This window comes from Larus michahellis, chromosome 9 (assembly GCF_964199755.1).
Source record: "Larus michahellis chromosome 9, bLarMic1.1, whole genome shotgun sequence".
NCBI lineage: Eukaryota > Metazoa > Chordata > Aves > Charadriiformes > Laridae > Larus > Larus michahellis.
This window is the reverse complement of record NC_133904.1, coordinates 18,525,693-18,532,469: the sequence shown is the minus strand read 5'-3', so window position 1 is coordinate 18,532,469 and position 6,777 is coordinate 18,525,693. Positions and strand designations below refer to the sequence as shown.

Here is a 6,777-nt window from a genome sequence, read left to right as displayed (position 1 = left end):
TTTTAATAGTATACTGTTATACTACACTAGTATACTACTAATGATAGTATACTAATTGTAGTTTATTATCTGTTTAGAGTAGGTAGGGAATCTGGAGTTTGTATACAACACATGAGATGGCTTTTTAATGCACAGTTATGTTTTATTTGATTGTTCTCTTTTGGATTAAGTGGGACTGAGGTGATTTGATTTAAGATGAGTTAGGTGTTTGAAAGACTCTGGTTTTGTTCACGTATCATGGGCGGGAGTACCAAAGTATACTCCATCTATATTTGCATCTAAAATAAAATTATGTTTGAAGGAGTTTGATAAGAGGAGAAGGGAAGAGTGATAGCATGTTTATTTCAAGCAGTAATGTCTGAAATTTGAAACAGAGAAAATGTCTAAACAAAATAATTGGTAAAAAATATTTCAGTAAACGCAGAAAACATGCTAAATATTAGTTGCTGGATCGCTGGTTCTATATAGTCTGCTCCTGAAGGGACAGTTACCTGTGTAGGAGAAAGAAGGTATACAGAGGAATCTGACTGTTGTGATGCCACCAAAGTATAAATACCTAAATGTAACACGGATTGTAAAGCTGCAGGAAGCAGGAAACTATAGCCGAAGGAGAATGAGTGGGCCTGGATCTTACCCTCCACGTAACTCTTGCTCTACAGGTAACTAATACTGTTTGGGGTTCTTTTATGTCTTCTACCCACCGAGTTTAGGAAAAAAATTCTGCAGATCTCACAATCCTGTCCTGTAATTTCAGTCTTCAGCTTTCTGTTTGCAACGGATTGCGTGTGTTTCTCTTGCAATTTATATGGCTTGTTTTAAAATGGAATTATTACTTTTTGTCACTCTGTATTGTAAGAATGTCTTTTACATACGGAGTGCATGGTTAGCTGTAACTTGTCCAGTTTAAGAATCTTCTGATTTTATTTTTCCCTCATTAGATTCTTTTTTTCTTTATGTAGATATACCTGGTGGTAAAGGGGGAAGTATGTGCTCTCCTATCTCATCTCTGTATTCAGTTCTCTCATAACTTTTCAGTGTGGATGTTCAGTGGTAATGGAGCAGCCTGTGTTGCTGCTTGGGATTATTTACTTCTGGGTGCAGGGCTTTATCTTTCCTAAGTTTCATGCTGTTCTTGTTGGCCCATTCATGCAGCCTGTCTGCATCTCAGAATAGCAGCTCATCTGTCCACTCTTAACTACCTCTTCTTCCCATTTGGTGTCATCTGCAAACTTGGTGAAAATTGGTTCTATCATGTTATCCGGGTGACCTGTAAGAGTAGTGAGCGGTACTGGACCTGGTATCAACCGCTGAGAAGCTGTGTTCCTGACCAACTCGGCTGCTAGTTGAGTTTTGAGCCACTAACCACTTCACTGGAAATGGAAGAAACCCTCTGAGAACGCGGGGTTTTCCATGCTGTGTAAGATCACTGATAATAAGTCTGGTTCTCTCCATTCACTGGTGGTGGTTATCTGATTAAGTTGACAGCTTTGTATCACGTTCAGGCAGTCTGAAGTTAGTTTTGGAGGACTAGAGGGGGAATTCTTACCTGCCGTTTGAGATTACTCGTTGACATACGTGCAAAACCATGGAACTTTATTAGTTCTTTATCTTAGCGTGAATAACTGCAATGGGTTATTGGTTGTGAAATCTAATTTTTCTTTATTTCTGCAGTAATAAGTGTTGTCAAACTTCGTTTGCACTATGCACTAATGGATCACTTAGAAAGTGCGTTTGTTCCCATATGTGACTGGCTAAACCTCTCCACCTTCTCTGTTTGACTGAAAAACGTTTTAGGGATACGACAGGTGCTTTCTATGTACAATATGTTAGGAATAGATTTACCGTGGATTTTTTCTCTGTCTTCTAATGTAGCCTAGCAGCTGGAAGCACAGAGAACTGGGACCCAGTGACCAGACATCCATTCCTCTGCTGGCAGGTGGGAGCTGCCAACAGCAAGTCACTGTCCAAGCCTGTGCAGTGAAGTTCAGTAGCAGACATTGAATCATGTGAAGAGGTACGTCTTTAGCTTCTGGTTTGCTTGCCCTGTATTTTAATAGCAGCTTGTCTCCAAAAGAATATAAAAATCAGTTCAGACGTGGTCTTTCAGAATATTTAGTACTGACCTCCATTTAAGCTGCTTTTAGTTCTACTACTAGAAGGAATTGGAGCATTTTTACTCTCTCCCCCTAAGTCTGACTGGATGTATAACTTTCTCTGAGAAGTTAACTAACTAAGCTCCTTCTTTCTTAACAACATACAGTCTTTCTTAAAAGTGTGGGTACAGCCCTTCCCAGAAGCACTGTCATCGCTTGACCTGTTATATTTCTCTGTGCTAAAAGTATGTTTGCTGTTTTTTAGTTGCTGTACAATTGTATTTTTCTGCAGAGATTCTTAGATTTTGTTTGCAAGTTCAAATTCCATTAGTCTATGCAAAAATTATTATGTTCAAATGTCTTCAAAGATACATTGCTGTATTATATATCCCAGATTAAATTTCCTTCTGAGTGACAGAAAACAATTTTGGTGGGCAGCTGACAGTCTATTTAAGCACAGAGCATTTGAATTACACCCTGTCTAGCTTGTAGGTGGAGAATTATTATTGACAAAAAGCTGATCCAAGATATTCTCTAGGCTGCTCTTACTTATGGCTGTATCTTGAAGGCAAGTCAGTCCCCATTTTGCTGTAAGACTGAGGGGACACCATTGTCCTATACCTTGCCGAGGGACTTCTTTGGTTTTGTTTTTATGGAACTGCAACAATACACTGCCGATTTCTAAATTGTTTGTAGAATAATTTAGTGTAATGATTATTAAACAGTTTCAGTCCTAGCGCAGACTTCAGGCCATTCCTCAGTATCAATACTTATCTTTTCTGTGGGGTAGGATGCTTACCCAGTGAGCAAAAAAGGGGGTGGGTGGGGGGAAGACATGAAAGCCCCATTCTTCCACAAGACATCATGGAAGTTCAGTAGAGGAAGCAATCTTTCTTGTAATTGTTTGTGATTAAAAGATTTCAATAAATATTAAAAAAACATTGTCACATTTAACTCAATAATAGGAAGAGAAATAGTGAATAATAGTAATGGGGTGGGCTATTAAAGAACTCAGCGACATACTCCCTGGTTCTTTGAATGACATGTAGCAGCCACATCATTCTGTTTATTCACAGCATGTTTTTACAAGTGTACATTTCCTATTTGTGGTAGCCCTATTAGAGGGAAACTGATTGTTTATTTTTCCAATGGGCAATGTCCTTGTTCAGAAGAGCTAAAAGGAAAAGTATTGTTGACCAAAGCTATATAAGCCAGCTTCCTTCAGCTTCACGGTGGTAGTTCACATTACAGTTATACGGATATATTTAGTGCCAACACTTCCAAAAGATGTATAAATACATCTCGGTTTCACTAAAAGTTACTCAGAGGAACTTAGCTAAACAGTTTTCCACATGTGCCTGAGATTCCTCTGTTGTAAGGCAGCATGAATAACTAGGAATGTGACATTACCTGCCTGTGCCTCAAAAACAAGCACGTACCCATCGATGCCTCTGCCAAATGAATATAATTTGTGAAGAAAGAAAAAGAGCAAGCTCTACCATGCCAGATATTGTCAGAATTCTTTGCACAAAGGTAATGATCCTGACTCTTAAAAACCTAGAGTTTTAAAATAATTGTGAGTTTTAATAAACTTTGACATACTTTAGAGAGCACTTTGAGTATTTCAAGGGTATTTCAAGGCTTTTGATGCTCAAGGACATGTGACTCAGATTATATTTTTGAAATTTTACCTTGAAGTGAGAGCTGTAGACTCCCCTTTCGTTCCCCACCACTGCCTTTTTCAGGGAATCCTGAATTCTTGCATCACTGCAGGCTTTTAGAAACTAATGCCTTCAGAAGAACGGCAAACATGAGACTGTCGTAATGGTAATGTTGTGTAAAGGCAGTCAGTCGTTTACTAGCAATGACTTGTGTGAGCACCATGAGAACAGTTAAATTTGTATGTTTACATAGAAAAAGAGCTAATGAATTCCTCACAAAATAACATCAAAGATGATAAAGTGATGCCAAATGAGGACTGGTTGTTCCCTATCTATTCCATATGCACTAAAGGTATTCCTTTCACAATGCTGTGACTGCCCATGCTCAGCACAAACATCGTCAAAAAGTTTGGGCATTTCTTTTATACAGATTTCTTGTGACCTTGTAGTAAACTTCCAGAGTTTACACACAGGTTCATAGGCAGGTATCTTTAGATGATCAACTGTGAAATGAGAAAAATAGACAAAATTTTGACCAGTCTAGTGCTTTTTCAGACATGAATCTGAAGTAAAAAGTAGCAAACTCTATACATCTGGGCCTAGAATCGGTTGTTGGGAGCAGTTATTCTCAATTAGAGTTTACTTTTCTGTTTCTGGGTTAATTTTCTGACTTGAGCACACATCTGTATACCTGAGAGCTTGACTGTTTCCCAAATACATCTAACAGAAAGTCTTGCCCCTGACTGTTAATCCTACCTCCCATAGGGTTTGCTGCTACCACAGCCACTGCTGTAGTGCATCCATGCTATGCTTTTAAAGGAATGATGCAGCATATCTGGTGTCACTGAGATCCCCTAGCTCTTCTCGTGTCAGTTCTCCCTTCTGGTATACTTTTGGTGCAGAAAGAAAAACATAAGGATTTTCTGTAAATAAATTTGTAAATACCTGTGTTAATAATCAGTGTAGCCAAATTTACTCTGAGGTCAATGCTTCTAGTGTATTTTTCAGAAACTATTTAAAAGCATCTATGAATAAAATGAGAACATCTGTTTAGAACTTCATTTCATCGCTGAAAATCGGATTTGGAGTAATGATGCAACCTTGAAAATAATTCAAGTCTGTTCATGGCTCTTACCTTAATGCAGACTTTAAAATGTGTTTATCTCCTAGTTGAGCAAACAGCACGAGTGCCATCCGGTGCCAGGCCTGCTGCAATTGATGTTCCTCTACATTCAAAAGCTCCACCTACACAATCTTTGTGCAAGCCGTTCAAAATAAAAAAACAGGAAGAATGCAAAAAAATTCCTACTGAGACAAATCACTCATCAGTCTGTCCAATGTGGGCTATACTGCCTGGCAGACAGAGCCCTTCAACAAATATTTTAATAGTCTGGGTAAATTTGAGCTTAAAAAAGAGAGAAGGAAGTATCTGTCAGAACCCCATTGCTTCTTGTCCCCTCTGCTGAGCCCATCGTGTAGCCATGTTAAACCCTACCTCAGCAGTCAAACCCCATTTATTTCAGAGCCACATAGTTAACGCAGCCAGTAGTGCAGTTCTGTTCCCTTGATTGACAGGAGGGCAGTGGGCTTGTGCAGCTCTCTGCATATTCTTTGTTAATAGCAAGAGTAATAAAATGAAAAGGAGGTATAATTACTGCATAGCAGTACATGCTACGTCCAACAGATTTTTGTAGTCATTTCCAAATTAACAAGTGCTCACGTCACAGTTGAAATTCTTTGGCTTCTTTGTGGGTAACCTAAGCAGAATCCACAGTAAGATTGATTAGATGGGCTTGTTTAGTCCAAAAGCAGCACACTTAGGTTAAGAAACCTGGAGAGGATATTGTACTGACACTGTCATTATCTCTGGAGAAAAAGAAACTTGTGGGTCAATAGACCTGTCACTACAGCCTTTTTTTTTTTTTTTTTTTTTTTTTTTTTTTTAAATAACAAGCAGTGAATTTGTATGCGGGTACATGAATAAATAAGTTTGTTTCCTGCCTTCACCGGGGAAGATATTTCACATGGCATTATATTTATCAAACGAACGCATTATCTTCCATTTATAGATTTTCTACCACCCCAAATAGACAAACTGAGAAGATAAAATATTGTACACATTTCTTTGGCATTTAAATGTCTGTAGCTTCATGCCGCTCTGTGTGTATGCATGTGTGTTGTGGTTTAACCCCAGCTGGCAACTGGGACCATGCAGTCATTCACTCACTCCCCCCGTTGTCCTCCCCCCTGAGTAGGGTAGGGAGAAGAGGGAGAAAAAGGAAGAAAAACGGGTGGGTTGAGATAAAAATAGTTTAATGGAACAGTAATGGAAGAGAAAATAATAACAATGGTAAAGGACTCTACAAAATAAGTGATGCAATACAATTGCTCACCACCCGATGATCAATTGCCCAACCCATCCTGAGCAGCGATTGCAGATTCCTGCCCCGCGGCCAACTCCCATTTATATACCAAGCATGCCGTCTGTGGTATGAAATATTCCTTTGGCCAGCTTGTCCTGTCTATGCACCCTCTCAGCTTCTATGAGAAGCTGAAAAAGTCCTTGACTTAATATAAGCATTATTTAGCAACAACTAAAACAATAGGATTTATCAACATTATTCTCATACTAAATCCAAAATGTGAGAGCTACTGGGAAGAAAATTAACTCTATCCCAGCTGAAACCAGGACAATGTGTCAGGCTGTGGCTTAATCTTCAGGTTCTAGCCTTCTATGCTGGCAAAACCCTCCTGAAGGCTTTCTTTGGTACAACCTCTCTCCGCAGGAAGGACAGCAGCCCTCTGTCTCTCCATGTCTGTTCTTGTTGATCAGTCAGCTATGCTTCCACTCCTTTCCTCCGCTGTTTGGAACTCAGTTATTCTACACACGCTGTGATGGCTGTTCGTTGTTGTATTAATGCCTTCCTGGATAATAGTAGCATTAGAACAATAAACCTTAGTGTTGAGAAGCTGTTTAAAATTATCTATATTGTGCTATCACTACAGCCTTTTGTTTCATCTCC

General features: G+C 39.1%; 1 protein-coding gene across 1 annotated transcript in view; it reads left to right on the top strand.

The window, feature by feature from the left end:
* Window positions 1-303: 303 nt before the first annotated feature.
* The window catches only part of ANXA2 (annexin A2), a 44,500-nt gene continuing 38,026 nt past the window's right edge, over window positions 304-6,777 (top strand). The window contains exons 1-2 of the mRNA XM_074599832.1: window positions 304-659; window positions 1,873-2,014. The gene's annotated coding sequence lies outside the window, so the exon portion shown is untranslated. The remainder of the gene's footprint in view (window positions 660-1,872; window positions 2,015-6,777) is intronic.